Source organism: Ornithorhynchus anatinus, chromosome 21, assembly GCF_004115215.2.
Source record: "Ornithorhynchus anatinus isolate Pmale09 chromosome 21, mOrnAna1.pri.v4, whole genome shotgun sequence".
In the NCBI taxonomy this organism is placed as follows: Eukaryota; Metazoa; Chordata; class Mammalia; order Monotremata; family Ornithorhynchidae; genus Ornithorhynchus; species Ornithorhynchus anatinus.
This window is the reverse complement of record NC_041748.1, coordinates 14,658,500-14,670,602: the sequence shown is the minus strand read 5'-3', so window position 1 is coordinate 14,670,602 and position 12,103 is coordinate 14,658,500. Positions and strand designations below refer to the sequence as shown.

The 12,103-nt window shown below is 56.1% G+C and overlaps 1 long non-coding RNA gene across 1 annotated transcript; it reads right to left on the bottom strand.

The window, feature by feature from the left end:
• Nucleotides 1-4,951: 4,951 nt before the first annotated feature.
• LOC114806070 lies at nt 4,952-10,110 on the bottom strand. The gene is made up of 3 exons (XR_003754184.2): nt 9,960-10,110; nt 7,742-7,870; nt 4,952-6,342 (listed from the first exon to the last, which is right to left on the bottom strand). It is a non-coding gene; the product is annotated as an uncharacterized LOC114806070 (long non-coding RNA).
• Between the last annotated feature and the right edge of the window lie 1,993 nt (nt 10,111-12,103).

Here is a 12,103-nt window from a genome sequence, read left to right as displayed (position 1 = left end):
CCTCTTCTGGACGGGACGCTCATGAAGACGGGAGAGTTGAAGTGGGAGGAAGATGAGGCCGGATGAGCGCGTGAAGAAGATCTAAGGGAGATCAAGCTTGATGATATGGAATGGCGAACAGATACGATCCTTCTTTTTTACCGTTACCGTCGTCTCGTAGGCAGGAGGGTTGAAGACGCTCCGCATCGAGCCGCTCGGGTGAAAGACTTAGCTCCGTTGGGTCGGCCGTATCGAGAATGGGGTTTCCTCTTTCTCTTTAGAGTTAATGACGGTCACTGAGAACGGCTCGAAACGATTGACGGTAATAATAATAATAATGTTGGTATTTGTTAAGCGCTTATTATGTGCAGAGCCCTGTTCTAAGTGCTGGGGTAGATACAGGGCAATCAGGTTGTCCCACGGGAGGCTCACAGTCTTAATCCCCATTTTCCAGATGAGGTAACTGAAGCCCAGACAAGTGAGGTGACTTGCCCACAGTCACACAGCTGACAAGTGGGAGAGTGGGGATTCGAACCCAAGACATCTGATTCCCAAGCCCGGGCTCTTTCCACTGAGCCACGCTGCTTCTCGCTTTTTCATCTGTAAAACAGATACTCAAAATCCCTTCTCCGTTCCCCTCAGACCTCGGACGCCGCTAGAGGTTAGTACGGGACCTGCCCCGTACTACGCCCGTGAAAAAGACCACGCGTCACACGCAGCTAGAAACCCGACCGCGCCATCCACCTACCTGCCTCGGGCCGAAGGTCGCCGTGGGCCGGGGACGTGTCCGCCGATTCCGCCGGACTCTCCCATGGGGAGCACTGAGACGCGACCGTTACCCTTATTACTCGGTACACCCGACTGCACGCGGTGAGCGCTCACTTTACATTGACACGCCGAGCCACGGGCTTGAACCGACACCCTCCGGATTCAGAGACGGAATTCAGGAATTCAGATACCTCGAGCTGTATCGCATCGACTGCCCGCTCGACTTGGCCCCGTAAAGATGATGGGACGATGCGTCGATTAAAGATAGCTGTCGGAAAGGGAAGAGAAGAGGAGATGGGTGCTCTCCACGAAGAGTGCGGGGATGGGTGGGGGGTCCCGAGGGGAGAGAGATTTGGGGGAGGAGGAGGGAGACCTCTTCTGGGCAGAGCGCTCGTGAGGACGGGAGGGTTGAACGGGGAGGAAGATGAGCCTGGAAGAGTGCATGAAGAAGATGTTAGGGAGATCAAGCTTAATGATCTCAAGGGGCGAGCAGATACGATCTTTCTTTTTAACGATTACCGTCGTCTCCTACGCGAGAGGGTTGAAAAGCCTCCGCGACGAGCCGCTGGGGGGAAGATTTAGCTATTTTTCGGTCGGCCGTCTCGAAAATGGGGTTTCTTCTTTTTCCTTGGAGTTGACGACGGTCACTGAGAACGGCTCGAATCCATTGACGGTAATAATAATGATTATGTCGGTATTTGTGAAGTGCTCACTATGTGCAGTGCACTGTTCTAAGCGCTGGGGGAGATACAGGGTAATCAGTTCATCCCACGTGAGGCTCACAGTCTTAATCCCCATTTTACAGATGAGGTAACTGAGGCCCAGAGAAGTGAAGTGACTCGCCCACAGTCACACAGCTGACAAGGGGCAGAGCCGCGATTCGAACCCATGACATCTGACGCCCAAGCCCGGGCTCTTTCCACTGAGCCATGCTGCTTCTCAGACACATTCCTCATCTGTAAAACAGATGCTCGAAACCCCTTCTCCTTTCTCCTCAGACCACGGATGCCGCTAGAGGTTAGTACGGGACCTGCCTGCGAAAAAGACCACGCGTCGCGCGCTGCTAGAAACCCGACCTCGGCATCCACCTACCTGCCTCGGGCCGAAGGTCGCCGTGGGCCGGGGACGTGTCCCCCGATTACGCCGGACTCTCCTATGGTGGGCACTGAACCGCTACCGTTACCCTTATTACTCGGTACACCCGACTGCACGTGGTGAGCGCTCACGTCACATAGACATGCCGAGCCAAGGGACTGAACGACGCCTCTTACTTCAGAGACGGACCGCTTACCTCTGTACCACGAGCTGTTTCGCATCAGCTGCCCGCTCGACTTGGCCCCGTAAAGATGATGGGACGATGCGTCGATTAAGGATAGCTGTCAGAAAGGAAGAGAGGAGGAGATGGGTGTTTCCACGAGGAGTGCGGGGATGGGGTCGGGAATCCGGAGGGGAGATCGATTTGGGGGAGGAGGAGGGAGACCTCTTCTGGACAGAACGCTCGTGAGGCCGGGAGGGTTGAAGGGGGTCTGGAGGAGTGCCTGAAGAAGATCTAAGGGAGATCAAGCTTGATGATTTCAAGTGGCGATCAGATACGATCGTTCTTTTTTACTATTACCGTCCTCTCGTATGCAGGAGGGATGAAAACGTTCCGCAGAGAGCGGCTCGGGTGAAAGATTTAGCTCCGTTCGCTGGGCCTTCTCGAAAACTGGGGAGGAAGATGAGCCTGGACGGGTGTGGGAGGGAGGTGTTAGGGAGATGGAGCTGGATGATTTCAGTTTTTCCCGGTGAGGTTTCTAGAGAAGCCACTGAGCGCAAGAAGAGATGAACTGAAGGCCGGGGGGCGGTTCTGGAGGGAGAGGAGGGGGGACACGGCTACCTACTCCATTAGTTCGCCCTCTCCCGAGGGTTTAGTCACACGAGCGCCGTGACCTGGGCGTGATCTTTACTCGGGCACGCTCGCCCCACCTGATCCGTCGCCCGAACCCGTCGGTTCTACCTTCGTGACGTCTCTAGAGTCCCCCTTCGCTTCTCCGTCCGGACCGGTGATTAGTACCTGTACGGTGCCCGGTGTGGACTAGGTGCTAAACCTTAAAAAAAACGGACAAAAACTAACTGCTGACACCTACCGTGATGAGCCAAAGCTTATTATCTACCTCTCTAATGCGCTGAGCTCCTCGCTAACCTCGCTTCCTCCTGCCGTTCACACTCCGGCCACTTGTTCGTTCCACCGTATTCATGGACTGCCTACCGGATGCAGAGCGCTGTACTGAGCGCGTAGAAAGTACAATTCAGGAATAAAGAAACCTCCGGTCCCCCTCCGCAATCAAAAAACTCCTTACCGCTGCCTTTAAAGATTCGTCCCCTCCTACCTCCCTTTGCTGATCTCCCACTCCGACCCAACCGGCACGCTCCGCTCCTCCGACGTCCACTCGCCCGCCGCCCTTCTGTCTCATCTATCTCGCGGCCGACCCGGCTCCGACGTCCCGTCTCTAGCCTGCGACGGCCTCCCCGCTGTAGCTGACCCACCGCCGCCCACCCCGAATTCAAATCCTGACAAAAATCTCATCTCCTCGGACGGGGCTTCCCCAGCTGAGCCTTTGTTCCCTCCGCTCCCTCTCCCTTCTGCGCCGTCTACGTGGTCGGCTCCGGACCCTTGAAGGGCTCGATATCCGCCTCCCCCTGCCCTCCAAACCGGTGATGTTCATAGCTCTCGGAAATTTCTTCCAATGTCCGTTTCTCCCTCTAGATTGTAAGCTCTCTGTCGGGAGAGAATGTGTCGAGCGACTCTATTGCGCTCTAACCCCCTGAGGCTTATTATGGTGCTATGCCCACGGTGAGCGCTCGGTAAATACCACTGAAGGATGGATCCACGGACTGTCTGCTGGCTTTGACGTGTTGATATCCGTAATTCTATTGCTTTATACCGATGCCCGTTTACTTGTTTTGATATTGGTCTCCCACCTTCTCGACCGTCAGCCCGGTGCGGGCAAGGATCGTCTCTCTTGATTGCCAAATTGTACTTTCCAAGCGCTTAGTGCAGGGCTCTGCACACGGTAAGCCCTCAATAAACACGATAGAACGAACGAATGACCGTACGCTCCTTCAAGACGGCAATCCTGTCCATTGACTCTGACGCCCTCTCGCCGGCGCTCTGCACGCCGCGAGCTTCCCGAGAGCGTGGATCTTGCGCTCCTCGCCGTCTTCCACGCTCCAGGAGGCCGGATATCTGCGGTTCATTCATTTATATCAACCTCCGTCTCCCCCTCCAGACCTTGACCTCCTTGGGGGCGGGGGATGTGCCTCCCGGCTCTATTGTACTGGGCTCTCCCAAGGGCTTCGGAGAATTCAGAGAGGTGATCGCTCTCCTCCCTTACAAAACCTTATCAAAGGGACATCTCCTCCAAGAAGCCTTCCCTGACTAAGCTCTCCTCTCCCCTTCTCCCGCTCCTTTCTGTGCCCTTCTCACTCGCTCCTTCATTCATCCTCCCTCCCATCCCCACGGCATACGGGGTCGTATCCGTATCGGGCCGGGCGGCGACCGCGTAGAAGAGAGTCGAAGGCGGACGTTCGGATCCACTGTGCGGAAGGAGGCGACGGGAGACCGTTTCCGTATTTGTCCCGAGAAGACCCTTGGATACGCTACCGGAGTGACTGCAGACGGAAGCGGGTCATTCTGGGAGCCGTCCATCCCCGGCGTCGCTACGGACGGGACGCGCCGCGAGGGCCTCGGACTAATATGTGCCTGTAATTTATTTATTTATTTATATTACCGTCTCCCCCTTTAGACCGTGAGCTTGTTGTGGGCAGGAACGTGTCTGTCTGCTCTTATACGGAACTCTCCCAAGCGCTCCCTACAGTGCTTTGCCCACCGTAAGCTTTCAGTAAATACGACTGAACCAATGAATTCTCTGCACCCGATAAATGCTCGATAAATACGATCGATTGATTGAGAAAAGAAAGTTCCCCAAGGGTTTTTGGTTGCTGATTGATGGTATCTGTTCAGCGCTTACTAGGTGGAGGGCACTGTACTAAGTGCTGAGGTACCTAGGAGATAGTTAAGTTGGACGTAGTAGTCCCTGTCCCGCCTAGGGCTGCACCTGCTAATTCCCATTTTACTGATGAGGTCACTGAGGCGCAGAGAAGGAAGGTAACTTGCCCGGGGTCACACGGCGAGCCAGTGGCCGAGCCTGGATTAGAACCCGCCGACTCCCAGGCCCCGTGCTCTATCCTCTAGGCCACGTTGCTTCTTAGGGTTCCCGTCCTCACGGCCGGGGGACCTCTGGCCCAGGGGGCACCTAGAGGGACCGGCGGGGCGGAGACCCCAGACTGCGAGCTCCGTGAGCCCGGGCCGGCCCTAGGCCGGGGTCGGTCCCCAAGGCGCCACTGACCCCGGCCCCGGACGTATTGAGATCGGCCCAAAGCTACGGTAAGCACGGGGATAGGTACAAGATCATCAGGCCGGGCACGGTCCGATCGATCAGGAGCTCACCGGGTCCTCGACGCCGTCCCGAGGCTACCGTGTACCCTACGGGCCCGACGCGATAAGTGGGCCGAGCCCTCAGGGTGATCCGGAGCCGAGAAACCGGGAGGGGGCGCATCTGTGGAGCGGTCCCCGAGCCGGGCCTCCGCAAACGGGATCGCTCCGAGGCTCCGTCGAGGGTGGGATTAAGTAGGATGAGGTTTCGTGGCTGCCCGGGCAAGAGGGGGGGCCTGGTGGCTTCCTGGGGCGGGGGTGGGGGGTAAACCTTCCACCACCATCGAGGGGTCCGGGCTGGGACCGGAGGAAAACGCGTCCACGGGGACCCTTCCTCGCGGACCCCCGCACGGCTCGGCCGTCCGCGTCCCGACGAGAGCGCCGGCCTGCCGGGTCACGGGACCCGGGTTCTCGCCCCCGTTCCTGACATTTGCCCTACCGTGGCACCTCGAGTGAGTCACCTCGCTCCGTCTCCTCGGTTGTAAAATGGGGATTCGATGCCTGTCGATCCAACAGGCACGCTTATCGAGCTCACGCCGTGTGCTTACTGTGCGCAGAGCACGGCAGCGAGCAGTGGGGACGATACGGTAGGCACGTCCTCCGCCCGCGACGAGCTTACGGTCCAGAAGGGGAGAGGGGCGTTAATGTCGATCGATAAACAGATTAACGACATGGAGATAGCCGCCGAGTGGGTGAGGTGAATAAGGGGAGCAAATCGGGATGACGCAGAACAGATTGGGAGAACAGATGAGGACTTAGTCCGATAAGGCTTCTTGGAGGAGATGTGCCTTCGGGAAATGTCTGACCCCGTGGAGGGCCATCGTCTGTCCGATGGGAAGAGGGAGGGGTTCCGGGTCGTAGCGGTAGGGGGGCGAGGTGAAGGAAGAAGCGGACAAGGCCACCGAGCGCTTTAAAGCCAACGGTAAGGAGTTTCTGCTCCTCTCGGAGGTGGACGGGCGACCGCTGGAGGTTCTTGAGGAGTGGGGAGTCGGGAACTGAACGTTTCGGTTGAAGAGTCATCCGGGCAGCCGAGTGAAGCGAGGGCCGAAGCGGGGAGAGGCGGGAGGCCGAAAAAGCCGTCGAGGCGGAGGAGGACGCGTGCTCGGATTAGCGTGCTACCGCTGGGGATAGAGGAGAAAGAGCAGATTTTATTGAGGGCGGAAAGGTCGAACGGACGGGATCCGGGGACGTCCCGAATATATAGCTTTAATTCCAGAGAGGATTTTTCCACAAAAACATGGAGTCCCCATCTCCCCGCTCCTCAAGAACCTCCAGTCTGCCAGAGACAGTCAGTCAGACATTGGTATTTACTGAGTGCTTACTGTGTGCAGAGCGCTGCATCGAGCACCAGGGGACAGGATAGACAGGCACGTTCCCTGCCCACGACAGGTGGGCCCTCCCGGCCGGCCCGAGAGTCCCGTGAGTCGGGGGGACCGGGTCCGACCGGATGCGGTCGGCACGACGCGGGCCAGATAGCTGGAATTTATTCATTTCTGCCTTTCTAGTCACGTCTGTCTCCCCCTCTAGCCCGTGAGCTCCTTGTGGGCAGGGAATGTGTCCGTCATAATGGAGTGTTGTACTCTCCCAACCGCTTAGCACAGGGCTCTGCACACGGACGGTGCTCGATAAATACGATAATAATAATAATAAGGATGGCATTTGTTCAGCGCTTACTATGTGCAAAGCACGGTTCTAAGCACTGGGGAAGATACACGGTGATCAGGCTGTCCCACGTGGGGCTCACAGGCTTAATGCCCATTTTGCAGACGAGGTAACTGAAGCACAGAGAAGTTAAGTGACTTGCCCCAAGTCACACAGCTGACGAGTGGCAGAGCTGGGATTTGAACCCATGATCTCTGACTCCCCGGCCCGTGCTCTTTCCACTGAGCCACGCTGCTTCTCAACTACGGTTGAATGAACAGTTTTCATCAGCCTTGTCATTCACCCCTCCCCGCGTCTGGCAACGGAAGACCACCGAAGCGTGGCGGCTGAGGGGATGGGGCGGGGCGGCTCTTTGACCTTGGGCCCATTTGCACGATAAGGGCCCGTTCGCCTCCCCTCTCGGTCCGGCGGGGAGGGCCCGCCTGTCGTGGGCCGGGAACACGTCTGTCTGTCCTCGTGTCATCCTGTCCCACGGTGCTTAATACGGCGCTCTGCACTCAGTAAGCCCTTAGGCCCATTTGCCCTTTATATGGGCAGGGAACACCTCCACCCTCTATTTGTTTTTATTCAAGTCCGTCTCCCCGCTCTTAGGCCGGGAACGCGTCCGCTAATTCTCTTGGATCGGACTCTTCCGAGAGGTCGGGTCAGCGCTCTCCAAGTAGCTAGTGCTGGATAAATACCAGATATCGATCGACGGAGAGGGGAGGGCCGGCGGAAGCTGAGAGGAGGAGGAAGGGCCGGGCCTCCGTCGGCGGGTGCTGGGGGGCCAGCTTTCCGTGGCTCGGCTCGGCGGCTTCTGCGGGGGGGGGGGGGGGGGGGCGGCGATCGCAGGTGTCCCGTCATCCTGGGGTCGCTCACCTGGGGTCACCTTGGGCTGAAACATTTAGGGATCTGAGCCGGACACATCCGCGGCGGCAGGTTCGATCGTTCTATCATTCGATGGTATCGACCGAGAGCCTCTCGAGTGCAGAGCACTGTGCTGAGCACCTGGGAGAGTGCGATACAGTAGAGTTACTAGTTCTGATAACAGTAGCGACGGTCGTAGTAACGGCACGTACTAAGCGCGCGCTACGTGTCAAGCGAGGTCCCGGGTGCCGTGGGGGGTACGAGTTCATCAGGTCAGACAGAATCCCGGTCCCACATGCGGGGCGTGGTCTAAGTAGGAGAGAGAATCATAATGAGAATAAAAATACTAATGGTATTTGTTAAGCGCTTACTATGTGTCAAGCACTATTCTAAGCACTGGGGTAGAGACAAGTTAATCCGGTTGTCCCATAATGGGGCTCATAATCTTCATCCCCATTTTACAGATGAGGTCACTGAGGCACAGAGTAGTTGAGTGGCTCGTCCAAGGTCACAGAGCAGACAAGTGGCTTAGGTGGAATTAGAACCCACGTCCTCCGACTCCCAAGTCCGTGCTCCATCCGCTAAGCCGTACCGCTTCTCCAGAAGGGCCGGAAGGAGGTCCCGATCCAAAGAAGATGGAGAACGGGGACCGAACCCCTGTTTTCGGAAGGGGAAAGAGAAGCTGAGGGAAGTGAAATGACTTGCCCGAGGTCACAGAGCGCTCGAATCCCCACTGGGCAGACGAGGGAACAGAGGCACAGAGAGGATAGGCGACTTGCCCAAAGTCACTCAGCAGGCAAGTAAACCCTTGCTGCATGCAAAGCACTGTACTAAGCACGTGAAAGGTACGATACAAGAGTCAGTAGGCCCGGTCCTTGTCCAGAATGAATTTACGGTCTAGAGGGGGAGAGAGGGACGGGATTAGAAATCATTTATGTACATTCATTCATTCCATCATACTTATTGTGCTCTTACTGTGTACAGAGCACTGTACTAAGCGCTTGAGAAGACCATACAACAATTTCTAGACTGTAAGCTCATTGTCAGCAGGGAATGCCACTGTCTATTGTTGAATTGCACTTCCCCAAGCACTTAGTACAGCGTTCTGCACCCAATAAGCGCTCGATCAAGGTGACTGACTGTCTGTCCTACATCTTAATCAGTTAAACTGTATCTACTCTAGGGCTTAGAACAGTTCCGGTCAAATAGTAAGCGCTGAAGAAAAGCCATTTCAAAAAAATAGAAAAAGGAGAGGAGAAGCCGGGCTGCAGAGGAACTGAGCTCCGTTTCCCGTCTGGCCAACTACCCTGGGGCTAGAAGGAGGAAGGGGGAAGACTCTACCGGGAGAAGCGGTGAGGCCTAGCGGCTGCAGCCCAGTCCAGAAATTCAGAAGGCCCCGAGTTCTAATTCCAGCTTCGTCCCAGGTCTGCTGGGAGATCTTGGATAAGTCACTTTACTTCTCTGAGCCTCAATCACCTCATCTCTAAAGTGGAGATCCATCCTAAATTAATACCTATTTATAATTTAACTCAGGATGACTTGATCGATGGGATTCTTGATTGACTGGGGTTGGGGTGACCTACGGGTTTGATATCCTCCCAGGGTCACACATGGAAACTTTCCAGTACTCTACCAGCCATGACTATGGGAGGGAGAGTCAAGCAGAGGCCTACCTATTCCATTCCTAGCTTGGCCAGTGACTACCAAGCACGGGGAAGCAGCGTGGCTCAGTGGAAAGAGCCTGGGCTTTGGAGTCAGAGGTCATGGGTTCGACTCCCAGCTCTGCCACTTGTCAGCTGTGTGACTGTGATTCTCCGGCCCACCTCTTTCCACTAGGCCCCATGCTACTTCTCAAATGCTCCTGAGGTGAAGCGATAGATCGACCCATCCATCGATCCCAGATACCCGTGCTTTCCTCTCGCCTTCGCCTCTTCGATGCCGATCGGCCCCTGAATCCGGAGGCCCCTTCTGGCCCCCCGTGCCAGGGGAGAGCCAGGCCCGGCCAGCGCTGGGCCGCTCCAGGGACGGCGGTCAGCTCCCGACTCCCGCTGCCGTCAGACTTCCCTCGGGCCCTGACGCGAGCCGTGGGGGGCTTGGGTCTAATAAGCCGATCCCTGATCCGCAGGTGCGTTTGGGCCGAGCGACGGAGTTTTTCCTCGTGTGCTTTTTGATGGTATTGGTTAAGCGCTTACTATGAGCCACGCATTGCCACTTCAGAGTTTACACTCACCACATCTTTTCCACTTGAGCACGTTCCCTACGACTCCAGGAGGTTGGTGGTCTGCCCGCTGCTTTCTGAACCTGTGCTCTCGATGGAAATTCCTTCCTTTGGAAGAGTGAAGCTAATAATGATAATAATAATATTTGTTAAAATCCTCACGTAATAATGACGATAGCATTTGCTAAACACTTACATAATAATCATCATAATGGAAGCATGGGTTAAACACTTATTAGGTGCCAAACACCACACCAAGCAAGAGGGGTAGATATCAGATAAAGAGGTGGAACACAGTTCCCGCCCCACGTCGTCTAAATAGCGGGGGAGTTGGATTTAATCCTATAACAGAGGAGGAGGTGGACCAGAGAAGTGAAATGACCTGCCCAAGAAAGATCACACGGCACACAGATGGCAAAGCCTCAGTGAGAACTCAGGTCCTTTGACTTCCAAGCCGGGGCTCTTTCCCCTAGGCCCGAGGGCTTGCAGAGATCCTCCGGCCGAGGGGTCTCGGAAGGGTTTGGAGCGCGTACGAACCGAAGGATCGCCGGGGCGCTCCTCTCCGCTTTTATGCCGCAGCTTTGACCCTGAACGGGGTTCCCTTCTCGTGGGGCGAGCGCGCGCTCCAACTGTAGTAGCGGAAGACGGGAGTCCTGCCCCCAGCCTGAGCTCATCTTCTTCCGACCAGCCGGTTTCCCAAACGTTGGAAACGAGTGAAGCCTGGCCTCTCTCCGCTCAGCCACCACGATGAACTGTTCTCGTGAAGAGGCGGGTGACAGAGCCAACCTCTGCCGTGCCTGCAAACAGGAACGCCTCCAAACAACACAGAAACCGTTCAGGGGACTGAGAGAGGAGGGGAAGGGTAAAGGAAAGCAACAACCCAGAGAGCTCCCAACTGCTTCCCCAGCGTTCCTGGCTCCGTACCTCCGGCCAAAACCGTGCTCGGGGAAATGGAGAGAGGTGGGCGAAGGGAGACGATGACACCCTGCCCAGAGTTCTCTCACTTGCTTCCCCGGATTTCCTGGCTCTGTACTTCAGGCACGGGCTGCGTTCCAGGTAAGGGGAGAGAAATGCAAGGAGAGGGAAGGCAGGAAGCCAGAGTCCTCTCATCCGCTTTCCCGAGGATGCTCGACTCGCTCTTCAAGTGAAGGCTGTGCGTTCAGGGGACGGGCAGAGGAGGGTGAGGAGAGGGGAAGGCAGCAACCCAGAGTCCTCTCACCCGCTTACCCGGAATTCCCGGGTCCGTATCTTCGGCTGAGTCCGGCATACGCCAGAGAGGAGGACGGCAGAAGAAGAACAAGGTTTGACCAATTTCCTTCCTAAAATATTCATTTTCAAGGGTCTGGCTCAAGCCCAGAGTTCAGTTTGTTCAGTCCCATTCCAAATAAAGGAGGTTCGCCATGAGAACTCATTCATTCATTCATTCATTCAATAGTATTTATTGAGCACTTACTAGGTGCAGAGCACGGTCCTAAGCACTTGGAATGTACAAATCGGCAACAGATAGAGACAGTCCCTGCCCACTGACGGGTTTACGGTCTAATCGGGGGAGAGAGACAGACAAAAGCAATAGCAATAAATAGAAACGAGGGGATGAACATGTCATTAAAACAACAGCAAATAAATAGAAACAAGGTGATGTACATTTCATTAACAAAATAAATAGGGTAATAAAAATATATACAATTGAGTGGACGAGCACAGTGCCGAGGGGAGGGGAAGGGAGAGGGGGAGGAGCAGAGGGAAAGGGGGGAAAAGGGGGCTTAGCTGAAGGGAGGTGAAGGGGGGTAGAGGGGGAGCAGAGGGAGCAGAAGGAAAAGGGGAAGCCCAGTCTGGGAAGGCCTCTTGGAGGAGGTGAGCTCTAAGTAGGGCTTTGAAGAGGGGAAGAGAATTAGTTTGGCGGAGGTGAGGAGGGAGGGGATTCCAGGACAGCGGGAGGACGTGGCCCAGGGGTCGACGGCGGGATAGGCGAGAACGGGAGACGGTGAGGAGGTGGGCGGCGGAGGAGCGGAGCGTGCGGGGTGGGCGGTAGAAAGAGAGAAGGGAGGAGAGGTAGGAAGGTGCGAGGTGATGGAGAACCTCGGAGCCTAGAGTGACAAGTTTTCGCTTCGTGCCGAGGTCGATGGGCAACCACTGGAGGTTTTGAAGAAGGGGAG